The 16891-nt window shown below is 42.4% G+C and overlaps 1 long non-coding RNA gene across 1 annotated transcript in view; it reads left to right on the top strand.

Annotated features, from left to right (window-relative positions):
* The window catches only part of LOC146857938 (uncharacterized), a 70877-nt gene extending 54203 nt beyond the window's left edge, over positions 1–16674 (top strand). Inside the window, exon 3 of the long non-coding RNA XR_014979631.1 lies at positions 16564–16674. This is a non-coding gene — a long non-coding RNA (uncharacterized LOC146857938). The remainder of the gene's footprint in view (positions 1–16563) is intronic.
* The last annotated feature ends 217 nt before the right edge of the window (positions 16675–16891 follow it).

The raw sequence follows: 16891 nt of genomic DNA, 5'->3' as shown, positions 1-16891 counted from the left end.
CGCTGATCCGGTCATGATCTTGTACAGTTGTTGGAACTTCCTCAGTGATGATTTTATCTGCACGAACTCCATCCTGACTATATAGATGGTCGTATTTGGGGCTGTATGTCAAAATACGGCCGCTCTCGTAGTCACCACAGTCTCTGTGAAGTTTCCTTTGTTTACGGAACTTTATATCATCCTCATATTTCTTCAGTTTGTCTTTCAATTCGTCTTTGAATTTTTTGATGTTCTCTTGTTCAGTGCTGTTGTTAAATTCTTCATCTAGCTGTTGAAGTTCCTTCATGATGGCTTCCCGGTCTTCCAATGCATACTTCACCAGTATGCCTAGCATATTTTTCGAACTTGCCGCTGAGTTTGCTGCCCAATCATCAAGCATCTTGGGGTTGGGGGATTCGTGTGAAGGAGTAATATAAATGCGCAATCCTCGTGGTACCATGTCTTTTTCCATGTAGGCTTGTAGGGAGATTGCCTCCCACCACTTAGAGGTTTCTTGTTTTTTCAATTTTTCGTATCTTCTGAGTTTAGTATTGATCGGACTCCCCTCCGATTTATCTGCCATTGTAACATTCTTTGTGCCTCTTCCCGGTGCTCTGGCAAATAAAGTTTGTGCTTCTCTTCGCCTTGCATCCTCCTCATCCATATTGGAAAAACCGTGTATAGAACACACCGAGTTATGTGTACTTTATCATAGATTTCTACACGTCACGATTTGAAAAGAAAAATGTGCGGTTTGTGGATCTCCGCTTCTTTTAATCCCTGTGTACTGCGTTGGCTCCCCTGCCCCACGTGAGCAGTTCCTGGTGCTGAATCCAATTTGAGAGTACCGTGGATACTTGAACATGTATCGGAACAAAGTGCGAAAGTTTCCGCTACCATGAATCAGTATTCAAGTTTTCCTAGTTCCCTGCATGCTAGCATGTAAATTGAGAAAGTACAGACCAAAGGTACCGCGTCCCCGTCAACCCGGAAGTATGCTCGAACACTAGTGTACGAACGTCTCCCAGTCGGCGTTTCAGCAAACCAAGGCTCACCTTCAAAATTCGTAGCTGCAGTGTTTCACACGGTCTCATTACGATGGAAAAGTTCTTGCATTTCTTGATTCCAGCCGGCATGCGATCCCTCCAATAATAAACCAAGAGAAATACGGGTCCTTCCAAGATCAGTCCCTTCGCCAGGTGATGCGTCGACCGGCAGAAACCCAAGCCGGTAAATAAGTATCAAAATGTTTCTTCGAAAAACGATGCACACTCAGGAGTCCATTGCATCCACAGGTATTTATTTCAGACAATCGCTACGCGTTTCGACACACAGAGTGTCTTGATCACACGATCTCAATGGAAAATCATGACGTGTATATATTAACAAACATAGAGAAAGCACTTCCTGTTAGGTATACATTTTCGCCACGTTAGTCGGCATCCATCTTAAACTAGTTTGCATATAATGAAATGCATCACTGTTTCTTTGGTTTGCGAGTCTCTAGAAAAAGAAAATTGATTCTAACAGTAGTATAACATGTATTTCATACTCATACATGATGTGATTGTTTAAAAACTGTTGATGTTCAACATTTAAATAAAACACAAAAAATCATACAACATTGCTATAAGGTTGGTACGATCGCACATTGATCAAATCTATGCATTGTGCTCGTAAACTGCAAGTGCAGAAAAATCATTCATCAGACGAAAGAAAATTCTTAAGATTAATACTGACAGTTGTATGAACTCGTATTTGTCTTTTGTCGATTGTCAATAAAGTTTATAGACAAAAGAATGAAAAAATATTTCTATATAGCGCGACAAGTGTCAAACTATTACAAGACTCCATTTGTTTTATAAGTTCAAACCAGTATTGTGCTTGCAGGCTATTGTAGCAGAATAGATGGAATGCATCTTAAGGCATACTATAATATATGCGATCTAGTGTCCAAAATATTCAGCGTTAGTAGAGTCTAAACGTAGCTTGAAAAGGCAAGTGCCCAACAAAAGCTTACTTATTATTGAGAAAAAGAAAAAGGTGAGATGGATCGTTTAAAAATTTGAACGCCACAGTGGCTATGATCCAGGCCTTTAGACGTGGTTCAAGTTAATAAATTCCAGGTAAGTGCATATGAGCGTATAAACTAGTATCAGAAAAAAGTGCTGTACATAATCAGACGTGTTTTTACTTCTCTTTGACGGTGAGTGCCCAGATGATTCTGACGAAGGAAAAGGGTAGGGTGCCCGTGAAAATTGTGCCCGCAAGTGCCAGTGAAGGGTCCCTTCCTTTCCTCCTGAAATTCAACAAGAAAAAAACGTAGGTTAAAAACACATTATATACAATATAGATATGAAGTATTCGTTGTATTAATCACAAAAAATGTTTCTGTACATACAAATTCATATTTAACACAGTTAGTAACCTAGGGATGGGGGGGGGGTGAAAGGAAATTTCTAATCTTCCTGTAAATGACTTGCTAGTTCTTCATCAAGATTGTGCCCCCCCGGGAATCTGGTTTCTAATTCTATGATCCATTTCGATTCTTTCTTCCTAAGGGCTGCCTCTCTGTTTCCGCCCCTCTTACTTGTGTTCACCTGTTCAATAGCAAAAAATCTCAGGTTATAGTTAGGTGGACATTTCACTCGTAAAAAACCAATGAAATTCCCCCGTTATAGTTAGTTCAGATAACTATAACTCGCGCGACCACCACTCTATCACAAGGATGATGTCATCAGTGATGTCATGAGTGATGCCACTGACCATGTCATGAGTGATGTAATATGTGACGTCATGAGCAGGGGATTGCGGGCGCGCGAGTTATAGTTATCTGAACTAACTATAACGGGGGAATTTCATTGGTTTTTTACGAGTGAAATGTCCACCTAACTATAACCTGTGTGAAACCTATGGTTTTTTAAGTGAAAATATATATATATTCACTGAAAAAACCATAGGTTTCACATACGTTATAGTTAGGAATTAGCATTTAAAAAACCTTGCAAATTCACTGAAAAAACCATAGGTTTCACACATGTTATACTTAGCTGGAGATTTTACTCATAAAAAACCAATGAAATTCCCCCGTTATAGTTAGTGCAGGCAACTATAGCTCACGCGACCGCAAACCTCTGCTGATGCTAATACTGTATTTAGACACTTATTTGCCCATGTCTTCTTCCATTAAATTTTAGCTATACATATATTACAAATATTTTTTTTTCATAAAGACACATATGTCATCAGCAGAGGATTGCGGTCGCGTGAGTTATAGTTGCCTGCACTAACTATAACGGGGGAATTTCATTGTTTTTTTATGAGTAAAATCTCCAGCTAAGTATAACATGTGTGAAACCTATGGATTTTTCAGTGAATATATATATATGTACATATTTTATCTCCTGGTGAGTAGTTATAGTTAGGACCAACTTTTCCCATGGACAAAACATTTTTTTTGTTGCTAATTACGTTTGCACCGTTTGATGAATGTTTACGAAACATTCAACACTAGTGTACAACTTACTTGAGCTGCTGTGCAGAAATGTTTAGGGTGATTCGTGCAGAGTGGGTGGAGAAGAAGGGGTGAGGTCCCAAAATGCCTTTTCTGCATGCATTGTCTATGGGGATCTTGCAAGTTTTAGACACGACTACAGCCTGAATGTCTGAAAGGAATTGCACCATATTGGGCAGAAAGCTAGATCTTGGTCCTCAGTTTGTGCTTTTTGTGATGTGGGGTGTATCCGTTCAGTAGTTTGGGAGTTATTAAAGAAAGAAATTCTATTTTTCAGTCAATTTCTAATTTATTAATGCTGTTCCCTAACCATAACATCCCAATAACCTGTATTTTTTTCAGTGAATTTCTATGGCTTTTTTAAAGTAAAGTATAATTTCATTACTATATGTTAATCCAACTGTCACCATGCATTGCCTTTGGCCGTGAGTGGCTTAAGGTTCACTGCAAAGATTAGCCTGTGACGAGGCCTTGCAGGCAACCCCCACATGCAGCCAACCCCACGCTGCGTACCACATTTGGCTGTGTGCAATGGGGAGCTGTCTACAAAGTCTGGCTTGTGGCCACGCCTTGTGACCAACCCCCCACATGCAACCAACCCCACGCTGCACACAGCTTTTGGCCATGCAGAGTAGGGGATTGGCCACAAGGTCTTTCCTGTAGCCAGCATCCCAAATGCAGCCACCCCTGGGCCACTGGGTGGGCAGGTGTGTGTGTGGGTCTGTGAGCGGCTTTGTCACTAGCTCTATGAGTGTGTACATGGGTGTGTGAGTGTCTGAGTGAGTATGTGAGTGCCTGTGTGGGTCTGTGAATGGATGTATGAGTGGTTCTCTGTAAGTGGGTGTGTAAGTGGCTGTATGAGTGTGTAAGAGGGTGTGTAAGTGGTTTCTGGGTCTCTTACTGGGCGTGTAAGTGACTGTATGGGTAACAGAGTGGTTTTCTGAGTCTCTGAGGGGGTATGCGAATGGTTGTATGGGTGAGTGTATGGGTGTGTGATTGATTGTGTAGGTGTGTGAATGATTCTCTGGGTCTCTGAGTGGATGTATCAGTAACTGTATGGGTGTGTAAGTTGCTGTATGGATGTGCCACTGGGTGTGTGAGTGGCTGTATGAATTTGTAAATAAGTGTGTGAGTGGTTTTCTGGGTCTCTGGTTGTGTGAATGCCTGTGTGGGTGAGTGAGTGGGTGTGTCAGTAATTCTCTGGGTCTGAGTAGATGTATCAGCGAATGTATGGATGTGTGAGTGGCTGTATTATTGTGTGACTGCGTGTGTGAGTATCTGTGTGGGTGTGTGAGTAGTTATCTGGGTATCTGAATGTGTGTGAGAGTGACTGTGTGGGTGTGTGAGTTGGTGTATAAGTGGTTGTGTGGGTGTGTAAGTGGGCGTGAGTGTGTGGTGGATGTATGACTGGTTAGGTAAGTGGCTGTGTGGTGTGTGAGCGGTTGTATGGGCGTGTGCATGGTTTTGCTATATGGATGTGTGAGTGGGTATGTATGTGACTGTGTGAGTCTGTGAAAGTGGCTGTATTAGTGTGTACATGGCTGTGTGAGTAGGTGTGTGAATGCCTGTGTGGGTTTGTGAGTGGATGTGTGAGCATTTCTCTGAGTCTGTCAGTGGATGTGTGAGTTACTCTATGTGTGTGTGAGTAGGTATATGGATGCATGAGTGGGTGTGTGAGTGATTGGGTGTGTGTGTGTGTATGAGTGGGTATATGTGTTTTTTATTGGAGTCTGGATTCTCAGATCCATGTGGATTCACACGGGTGAGCCATGCTGAGCACCACTGTGGATCTGCAGATCCTCGCATGCGTGAAAAAACAATTTCCACAATTACTGCCCTGTGAGTGGTCCCTCACAGACCCCTCCACCAGATCCATGGGGTCATGATACCGCTTTACTGACCCCTTATATCATATTTCTACTTTATATTCCAAAACTACTGAATAGATTTACACCAAATTACAAAAAGAGATCTTTCTGGTCCAAGATCTAGCTTTCTGTCAAATACGGTGTAATTCCATTAAGCAGTTTGGGATGTAGTCATGTCTAAAGTCCCTATGGAAAATTGCATGAGGAAAATGTGTTTTTGAACCCCTCTTTTTTTTGACCCCTGCTCAACAAATCACCTGAAACTTTCCAGACAGCTGTGAAAGTGAGCGGCAAACAAATTACGAAAAGTTTGTGAAGATTCGTCAAATGGCGCCATAGTTATTCGCAAAACAAAAAATGCTTTTCCTATGGAAACTAGGTCCTAATTATAACTAACTACTGGCAACTGCCAGTAGATGATATATACATATATATATATTCCACTCTGTTGTCTGCCACAGATGTCGCACTCGCAAACGGGTGTCTGGTCACGCGAGGGCAATCTTGCTTTTAAATTTATGGAACATAGCGAGATGATGTTGGAATTTGTGGATTTTTGTTTGCACAACAATATTTTTATCTCTCAGGACCAACTATACAGGCAAGTTCAAGTCATGGCTATGGGCACCTGCTTCGCCACCAGCTACGCGAACTTGTGGCTGGTGATAGAGACCGGGTGGCCTGGTTGGATGTCTACGACCAATGGGTCAAAAAAATTGTTAGTTGGAGGAGATATAGCGATGATTTATTTATTATTTGGCGAGGGACGGAAGTATCAGCAAAACACTATATTTTAAGCCTGAATGGTAATAAATTAAACTTAAGGTTCACAAGTGAGATTAGTCCTTCTCAGGTCAATTTTCTTGACTTGAAAATATTTGTGTATGACAACAAGATTAATACAGCTCTGTATAGGAAACTCCCAGGGGGTAACTCAGTGTTACATGCTAAAAGCAGTCATCCCCCTAATCTGATAAAAAAAGTATCCTGTATGGGGAATTACTAAGAATTAAAAGAAGCAGCTCAAGGGAGGTGGGTTTAAAAAAGGAAGGGTAGGAAAGCATTCGAAGATTTCAAGTGGGAGGCTACCAAAAATGGATTTTGAATAGAGCTATGGCTAGAGTGGAGAAGAAAACAGGGCAGATTTGATGAAGGACGAGCTGAAAGTAAAGAACAGAGATGTAAAGAATAACTTCAGGATAATAACAAGCTTATCAAGTGTGTCAAGTCAAGTGAGAAAGATAATTCAAGGGAAATGGTGGATATTAAAATCCGACCAGATCAGACGTCAGGATCTTCCACCCCATCCTCTACTAAAATTTAGAAAGTCCCAAACCATTAGGGACCAACGAGTGGAAAGCTGCTTACCTCCGGTAAAACCGTCGGCAAATCTGCAGCAACTGCTGGGGTTTTTCCCCTGCGGTAAATGCAAAGCCTGTGCTAATAGCAATAAAGTAAGCTCCTTCAGGATCCCAGGTCTACCTGATCCCAAAAAGATAACCAAATTCATGAACTGTAATACAACATATACAGTGTATTGCTTAAGTGCCCCTGTGGACTAAGATACGTGGGGAGTATGATTCACCCCACAAAAATGCGAGGGCAATTAGCAATAAAGACTCCAGTTACTCAGTTGCACAGAAATTTAAAATTTATCACCAGAGTAATAGAAACCTCCTAAAGTTAGTTCTTTTGCGTGGATCATATACCATGCAACATTAGAGGTGGGAGCATAAATTAGGGAGATTAGAATCAAGGCATATAATAGATATACAGACAATGGCTCAACAGCGGGGAAGAGTTAGGGGTACACTTGTAGATAGTATACATCAAGAATGGGCATCAGAATAAACTGGAAGATCTGATAAGGAAAAGTAGGGACTAGACGCCAGGATTCACATATCGTATAGAGGGGACGGTGATTAATTGTTCTACATGGCCCATCCAGGGCACAACTATGTGATCACGAAATGTAAAAATGTAGTGACATAGATAATGTCCTAAACCAGATGCCCCGCACACTTGAAGATTATAAAAACTTTTATCTGATTAACCTAACGCATTGACCCTTAATTTTCTGAGAATTAGTTACTTTACATTATGATATTCTATTTGATTATCATGATTCTAATTTATGCAAGACTGGATTGTAAAATAAAATTTAACTCAAAGATCATGATTACTGAAAAACATGGTAGAGATCTATGTTTCAAGATGGTGCCGCATTTCTGCTGTTGAAAAACCTGTTTTTGATGTTAGTGCAAGAACACTTGACATAAAAGAATTAAAAATGGGGTGGCTGTCACCGACATTGAGAAAGCGCGCACCGCCGAAACGTGTCTGTGTGTACTAATTAATTCTAAACGGAGGATTTAATCTCTCCCAAGAGTGCTGGTACGATTGTGTGAGCCTGAATATATATATATATATATATATATATATATATATATATATATATATATATATATATATATATATATATATATATATATTTATATATATTCACTGAAAAAACCATAGGTTTCAGGGGCGTTATAGTTAGCTGGACATTTCCCTCATACAAAACCCTAGAATTTCCCCTGTTATAGTTAGTTCAGCTAACTATAACTTGCGCCCCTGCAATGCACTGCTGATGACGTCACATATTACATCACTCATGACATGGTCAGTGACATCACTGATGACATCACTGATGACATCTGAAATGACATTACTGATGACATCACTGATGACATCATCCAGTGAGTGTGTGTTTCTGTAAATTTTAAATATGTTTAATATATATATAGGGAAAAACCTATGGAAGAATGAGTGGGTGTATAAGTGTGTGAATGGATGATGTAGTAGGTGCGTGACTGACTGTATAAGTGAGTCATTAAACGTATCTTACTGCAGACTAGTGACTAAACTGTGTGAATGTTTGTATCTGTCTGTCTGTTGGTGTATAAGCGGCTGCATGGCTTTGTGAATAGCTATATGAGTGTCTCTATGGGTTATTGATTGGTTGTCTGAGTATCTGTTTGTGTGGGTGGGGTGTGTGTGACTCTGTGCATACATGTGTGAGTGGGTGATTCTATGGGTGCATGGTTTTAAGAGTGCATCTGTGATGGACTGCATGGTTGGGTGAGTGTATGTATGGGTGTGTTAGTGATTGAATGTATATCTCAGTGGTACATGTGTGAGTAACTACATATGTGAAAGGCAGTATATATGTGTGTAAAAGTATATAAGTGGGTATATGTGAGAGTGTGTGATTGTGAGAGTGGCTGTATGGATGAGTGTGTGCTTGTATCAGTGTTTGTATAAGAGCGTAAGAATGTGGTACTATTTTTATGAGTAAGTGAACTTGTGTTTGTATAACTGCATAGGTGAGTAAATGGGAGTGTGATTAATTATTTGCATGACTGACTAGGTGTGAGAGTACCTCTATGGATGATTGGTGGTGTGTGAGTGTCTATGTAGGTGTATAAATGCATATGATAGTCCTGTACTAAGTGACTGTAAGTATGAGTGACTGTACAGGTGAGTGAGTGGATGTGTGTGTAGATCTAAGAGTCAATGAGTGGGTATGTAGTTATTGGTATTGGAGTATCTATGGTTTTGAGAATGGACGTCTGAAAGTTTTATTGAGTATATCAAAGGGTGTGAGAAGATGCACTAATTTATCACATGGATAACGTCATCAGTGATGTCATCAGTGATGTCATTTCAGATGTCATCAGTGATGTCATCAGTGATGTCACTGACCATGTCATGAGTGATGTAATATGTGACGTCATCAGCAGTGCATTGCGGGGGCGCGAGTTATAGTTAGCTGAACTAACTATAACAGGGGAATTTCTAGGGTTTTGTATGACGGAAATGTCCAGCTAACTATAACGCCCCTGAAACCTATGGTTTTTTCAGTGAATTTCTAAGGTTTTTTAAATGCCAATCCCTAACTATAACGCCCCGAAACCTATGGTTTTTTCAGTGAATTTCAAAGGTTTTTTAAATGCTAATTCCTAACTATATCAGGCCTGAAACCTATGGTTTTTTCAGTGAATTTTAAAGGTTTTCTAAATGACAATTTTGAATGTATTAATTGTTATACTGATTTTTTTGATACTGATTTACTACATATTTTAAACTATTTATTTTTAGATATATTTTTTTTAATTACATTATATATTACATTATACATTACAATACAAAATATACTTTCTCAGAATGAATTACTTTAGTTTAAATACTTGGCAAATAGGCAACAGACTTTTAAGTACAGTAGTTACAGTTGTTGCAATGGGCAACACAATTTCAAACACAAAACAACATTGAGCTCAATGTGAATTTCTAGTTAAATGCAATTAGTTACTTTATGGATTACTTTTCTAACCACAAGACTGGATCCTAGATTCAGTCCTTGGACATCTCCTGTAAACAGTTGAGTAAAAGCGCTTTGGTTACAGTAGCGATTTTTAAGGAATATTATTGTATTTTAAAAGTTGACACTTAGAAACTTTTTCCCATAGAATCACCAATGTTATCCTCTGGCAGAAAATTCACTTAGCAGGTAAGTAGTGTTATCGTTAATTTTTCTTACTCAGTGGTGGATCCTGGATCCAGCACTGGCCAACCCCCTGTAAACAGTTGAAAGAATGTGTTTAAGTCATACAGACGATTTTTTAGGAATATTTTTAGTTTGTGAAAAAAGGCACTTAGAAACTTTTCTGGTGAAAACCACACAATGGATTCCTATGGAAGGAAATACAAGTTACTGGTAAGTACGCTTAGAATGACTTTTCAGGGTCAGTGCTGAGCTAAATGATGCAGCCCTGGGTTCTCTCCTGATAACAGGTGAGTAAATCGGAATTCGTAGTTCGGCTGATTTTAGAGGAATATTTGTACGTTTCAAAAATGGACACTTTGAAAATTTTCTGGTGAAAACCAAACAATGGATTCCTATGGAAGCAAATACAAGTTACTGGTAAGTACGCTTAGAATTACTTTTCAGGGTCAGTGCTGGGCTAAAAGATGCAGCCATGGGTTCTCTCCTGATAACAGGTGAGTAAATCGGAATTCGTAGTTCGGCTGATTTTAGAGGAATATTTGTACGTTTCATAAATGGACACTTTGAAAATTTTCTGGTGAAAACCACACAATGGATTCCTATGGAAGGAAATACAAGTTACTGGTAAGTATGCTTAGAATTACTTTTCAGGGTCAGTGTTGGACTAAAATATGCAGCCCTGGGTTCTCTCCTGATAACAGGTGAGTAAATCGGAATTCGTAGTTCGGCTGGTTTTAGAGGAATATTTGTACGTTTCAAAATTGGACACTTCGAAACTTTTCTGCTGAAAACCACACAATGGATTCCTATGGAAGGAAATACAAGTTACTGGTAAGTACCCTTAGAATGACTTTTCAGGGTCAGTGCTGAGCTAAATGATGCAGCCCTGGGTTCTCTCCTGATAACAGGTGAGTAAATCGGAATTCGTAGTTCGGCTGATTTTAGAGGAATATTTGTACGTTTCAAAAATGGACACTTTGAAAATTTTCTGGTGAAAACCAAACAATGGATTCCTATGGAAGCAAATACAAGTTACTGGTAAGTACGCTTAGAATTACTTTTCAGGGTCAGTGCTGGGCTAAAAGATGCAGCCATGGGTTCTCTCCTGATAACAGGTGAGTAAATCGGAATTCGTAGTTCGGCTGATTTTAGAGGAATATTTGTACGTTTCATAAATGGACACTTAGAAAATTTTCTGGTGAAAACCACACAATGGATTCCTATGGAAGGAAATACAAGTTACTGGTAAGTACGCTTAGAATGACTTTTCAGGGTCAGTGCTGAGCTAAATGATGCAGCCCTGGGTTCTCTCCTGATAACAGGTGAGTAAATCGGAATTCGTAGTTCGGCTGATTTTAGAGGAATATTTGTACGTTTCAAAAATGGACACTTTGAAAATTTTCTGGTGAAAACCAAACAATGGATTCCTATGGAAGCAAATACAAGTTACTGGTAAGTACGCTTAGAATTACTTTTCAGGGTCAGTGCTGGGCTAAAAGATGCAGCCATGGGTTCTCTCCTGATAACAGGTGAGTAAATCGTAATTCGTAGTTCGGCTGATTTTAGAGGAATATTTGTACGTTTCATAAATGGACACTTTGAAAATTTTCTGGTGAAAACCACACAATGGATTCCTATGGAAGGAAATACAAGTTACTGGTAAGTATGCTTAGAATTACTTTTCAGGGTCAGTGCTGGGCTAAAATATGCAGCACTGGGTTCTCTCCTGATTACAGGTGAGTAAATCGGAATTTGTAGTTCAGCTGATTTTAGAGGAATATTTGTACGTTTCAAAAATGGACACTTAGAAAATTTTCTGGTGAAAACAACACAATGGATTCCTATGGAAGGAAATACAAGTTACTGGTAAGTACGCTTAGAATTACTTTTCAGGGCCAGTGCTGGGCTAAAAGATGCAGCACTGGGTTCTCTCCTGATTACAGGTGAGTAAATTGGAATTCGTAGTTCGGCTGATTTTAGAGGAATATTTGTACAATGGTGAAGGAAGGGGGAGGGGCCTGAGGTGACGTGTGCAAACACGCCCTGTGGCGCTTTTTAAGTTGGGGAATTAATTCCTCTTCAATCCTGAGGTCCCCTGGGGGCCAACTAGCCCACCAGGTACCTCCAGTATGCCCCAGGGAGCTGCATTGCAGAGATGTATTCAGAGGCCATGCCCCTTTTTACAACACTCTGCAACACAGCTCCGTGGCGCTTACTGGAGGTACCTGGTGGGCTAGTTGGTCCCCAGGGACCCTCAGGATTGAAGAGGAATTAATTACCCAACTTAAAAAGTGCCACAGTGCGTGTTTGCACAGATCTCACCTCAGGCCCCACCCCCTACGTTCACCACTGTGCAAACGCGCCCCGTGGGGTGTTTTAAGTTGGGGGATTAAGTCCCCTTGAATTCTGAGGTCCCCTGGCGGCCAACTAGCCCACCAGGTACATCCAGTATGCGCCACGGAGCTGCCTTGCAGAGAGGTCTTCAGAGGCCACACCCCTTTTTACAACACTCTGCAACGCAGCTCCGTGGCGCTTAGTGGAGGTACCTGGTGGGCTATTTGTCCCCTAGGGGACCTCTGGATTGAAGAGGAATGAATTTCCCAACTTAAAACGCCCCACAGGGCGTGCTTGCACAGTATCACCTCAGGCCCCGCCCCCTACCTTCACCACTGTGCAAACACACCCGTGGCGCATTTTAAGTTGGGAGATTAAGTCCCCTTGAATCCTGAGGTCCCCTGGCGGCCAACTAGCCCACCAGGTACCTCCAGTAAGCGCCAGGGAGATGCGTTGCAGAGATGTGTAAAAAGGGCGTGGCCTCATTACACCTCTCTGCAATGCAGCCCCCTGGCGCATACTGGAGGTTCCTGGTGGGCTAGTTGGCCCCCAGGGACCCCCAGTATTGAAGGGGAATTTGTTCCCCCTCTGCAAACGCGCCCCCTGGGGTAAGGAGGGGGCGTGGCCTCCGGCCAGATCCTTTTTTTCCCCCCCTCTTTGTTTTTAGAAGGGGGGCTGTGTAGCCCCCCTTCTTTTTCTTTTTTTTGGCCCTGGGGACCCCATCCCCCAGGGCCAGCCCCCAATTTAGATTTTTTTATTTTTTTTTTTAAACGGGAAGGGGGCCGCGTGGCCCCCCACCCCAGGCCATAATTTGCCCCGTGGACCCCATCTCCCGGGGCATGGCCCTTTTAAAAAAAATTATTTTTTTTATGGAAGGGGGCTTAAGTTAAAGCCCCGGGGGGTGGTGGTCCCCGGGGCTGCGGGGGGGCCATGTGCCCCCCGCATATATTAACATAAGCCCCGGGGGGTGGTGGTCCCTGGGGCTGGGGGGCCCGAGGGCCCTCCATTATAAAACCATATTGCCCCCGGGACTTGGCCCCCCCAGGGGCTAAATCTAAATGAAGAGCGGGAGCCCGCGCTTCGTTTATTTTTTCGTTAGCGGGATGCACATCCCGCGATTTAAAAAATATATTTTTTTTTGGGCCTTGGGGGTCCTTGTGCAAAACGCAACAAGGGGGCAGGGTAGAAACACCCTGACCCCTTGTTGCGTTTTGCGTCTTTGTTTCTGTGCTTTCTTGTGCCTCGGTTCTACCGAGGCACAAGATGGCTGCCAACACTTCCTGATTCAGAGTGTTGGCAGCCAATTAGCATTCAGCTCGTGCTCGGGAGGGTTCGGGGAGGGAGCGTGGAGGATCCGAGGATAACTTTTTTACCTTAATTTTCTCAGGAACTACTGAACAGATTCACACCATTTATGCAAAAGGCACGAGTCTGAACTGAGGACTACCTCTTTGCCAAATTTGGTGTCATTCCGTTCAGCAGTTCGGGCTGTAGCTGCGACAACAGATGCTATGGGAAATTGCATGGGGAAAACGTGTTTTGGGACCCCCCTTTTTTCTCGGCCCCCACTTGACGAATCACCGCCAAACTTTCAGGGTAGGAGCGGAGCTGGCCAAAAGTTTGGAAAATTTTGCGAAGATTCGTCAATCGGCGCCAAAGATATTCCCGATAGAATGTTGCGACCGCCCGTAGATAATATATATATATATATATATATATATATATATATATATATATATATATATATATATATATATATATATATATTCACTGAAAAAAACATAGGTTTTACAGATGTTATAGTTAGGAATTAGCATTCAAAAACCTTTGAAATTCACCAAAAAACCATACCAGTAGTGTACCAAGCTCCATCACCACGCGAATCCTATCCGCCATATTGCTAAACTCGTAAAGGATGCGCATTTCGTCTCCGATGGATTTGAGGCACCGCGTCCCGCATAACATCATATATGTATGAGTTCCCGCCAGCTGCTACATAGGTATCCGACAGGTACGCAGTACCAAGCCACGCGTTACGTTATGTACGTGTGGGGTCGCGACCGCTGCACATTGCGTATGCGACAAGTGCACATTGCTAGGCCCTGTGTTACATCATAGACATATGGTGTCACGCCGGGTACGCCATTCCCTCATTTTTTTATGTCTCAAAACTATATCTAAATACCTTTAAACTGTATATGAGAACAAGTAATAATATAAAATATTTTAAACATTTATATATTTCAAGCTGTAATAAACTTATATTATGATAAATATATTTTCTCAAAATCTTGTCGGGTGCGGCCTCCTTGCGCCCTCGATGCGCGATTGCCATGTGACCTTAAAAAAAAGCATTTGATTAGTTCATAACATTTACCATTGTAACAGTTGGAGGACCCCACCCATTTTAATCATTCTCTCTACAGCGTTTGATGAGACACATCCCTTCTGCTTAGAGAGCTTTTTTGAAAAGTTTTTTTGCTGTCTACACATATCTTCTACTACACACAACATGCAACGATCATCTTGATCAATATTCATGGTCTGTACATCAGCCTTCCACGTGTGATGGCCATGCATCTCAAACGTTACATCAAAAATCAAATGTGTGTTACACGATGCTCCTGGTGTGTGTTTGTGCACATTATTGTGCTGCCTTTCGGCCTGAGTAATGCTGGCCCGAAGGGGTATCATCAGCCACGGGCAGAGTGCACATCCTAGATCACATGTGACAAACAGTAAACAGTAATGTATACATTTGTATTGCTGTATTCTCTGTTGTCAGGCTTTACCAGTATAGTAGTGTGGTATATGTGAGACTTTCAGATTCACGTTTGGCACGCATTGCTTGACTATAATGAACGTTATCACTATTTATGACGTAGCCTCACTGCTGATCCTCCCTCCATCCGAGCACATTCACATGTGTGCGCTTCGCGATAGCAACACTTTCAATAATACCGCACACCACTGACATGAGTGTCTGTGCATATCCAAAACCTTGACAACGACATGTGATGTTGGCCATTCAATGTTTTCGAACAGCATCTCATTAGCAATACTTGCCGCCCTCCCGGTAAAGGCTACATTAATGTAAATTGCGCATTCTGGGACGTCATATCTGCAACAGAAACACACATAAGTACACTTCCTGGCCAGACAGGAACTGAACAACGCCCAGGTCTCCGGAACTATTATTCACACCCCTACGCTCGCCTGGCATACGCAAGCTCAGCCCACTTTGCATACGTATAAATAGGTTAACGATGACGCCACATGTCCCAGTTCTTCTACACTGCCTCAGGTGATATGGCCGCATTCACCTCGCATATCACAATGCGCAATTAAAAAAGGGAACCATAAGGCGTACACCATCATCGCAATCAACAATGCACCTGAATTGTGAGCACCGCTGCCCGTCGTGTTTGGACACACAATGACAGCAGGTGAGCAGTGGGGCCTGGGTGCACAGGGGATGCAATTGTGCGCGATGCAGCAGGAGGAGTGGGGTGCATCAGCCTGGGTGCGCAGGTACAAACAAGCGATATTGCCCTGCTTAATAATGTATTCTCTGACCTCATTCAGTCACATGTCTGTCTCATTCTAAAGACCTGCTGAACTGTACTGTAGGCCTGAGCCAGCGGGCAGCGCAGCCCTACAGACACATGTTGAGCGCAGTGCTGTGGGAGGGGTGGGGTGCATCAGCCTGTGTGCACAGGTACAAACAAGCAATATTGCCCTGCTAAATAATGTGTTCTCTGACCTCATTCAGTCACATGTCTGTCTCATTTTAAGGACCTGCTGGACCGTACTGTGCTGAGTGCAGTGCTGCGGGAGGGGTGGGGTGCATCAGACTGTATGCAAAAGTGCGAACAACCGATGTTACCCTGCGTACTGATGTGATCTCTGACCTCATTCAGTCACATCTCTGTCTCATTTTAAGGACCTGCTGGACCGTACTGTAGGCCTGAGCCCGCGGGCAGCGCTGCCCTACAGACATGTGACGTTGGCTTTTGGTGCACTGTAGTAAGCTGATTACTAAGTGTACATGCACACAGGCTTGCCCCACTGCATTACACCCGTACATTATGCTTCTAGCATGCGCTCTGTTCCTTTGTATGTGAACGTTGGCATAACATATTATTATTTAACCTTGTGTATTCTCATGCGCTCCAACTCCTCTTTGAACCACGATTACCACTAACAGTTCGTACTTCAAAAAGGGAGGATGCACTCAACTGGTGCTCTCTATTAACATTGAAAGAAAACTTAATTTACCTCAAGATGTTTCCAACATTATATTTTTTCTCCCTTTTCAGACACTGGGTTAGTGGAGCCAACATGGGTGGAGCGGGTGCTCACCCCGTGATGATGCCCTGGGCATTCTGATGCCTTCCACCATGGTATCAAGACACCGTCCCCGACCGGAGACCTGCTGGGCCATCCTGATAGTGGCACCCCGGAGTTGGAGCTCGCACCAGCACGTCTTTGGACACACCGGTTGTGGCAGGTGAACAGTCAAGCCTCGGCATGCAGGAGCTGCAATTGAGCATAGAGCGGAGAAAGGGGCTGGGGTGCAGCAGCCTGGGTGCACAGGTGCAGGCAAGCAATGTTGCCATAGATAATAATGTAATCTCTGGCTTCATT

The sequence above is a fragment of the Triturus cristatus genome, chromosome 3_2 (assembly GCF_964204655.1).
Source record: "Triturus cristatus chromosome 3_2, aTriCri1.1, whole genome shotgun sequence".
Taxonomy (NCBI): domain Eukaryota; kingdom Metazoa; phylum Chordata; class Amphibia; order Caudata; family Salamandridae; genus Triturus; species Triturus cristatus.
The sequence above is the reverse complement of the archived record's forward strand: the minus strand, read 5'-3'. Positions and strand labels throughout refer to the sequence as shown.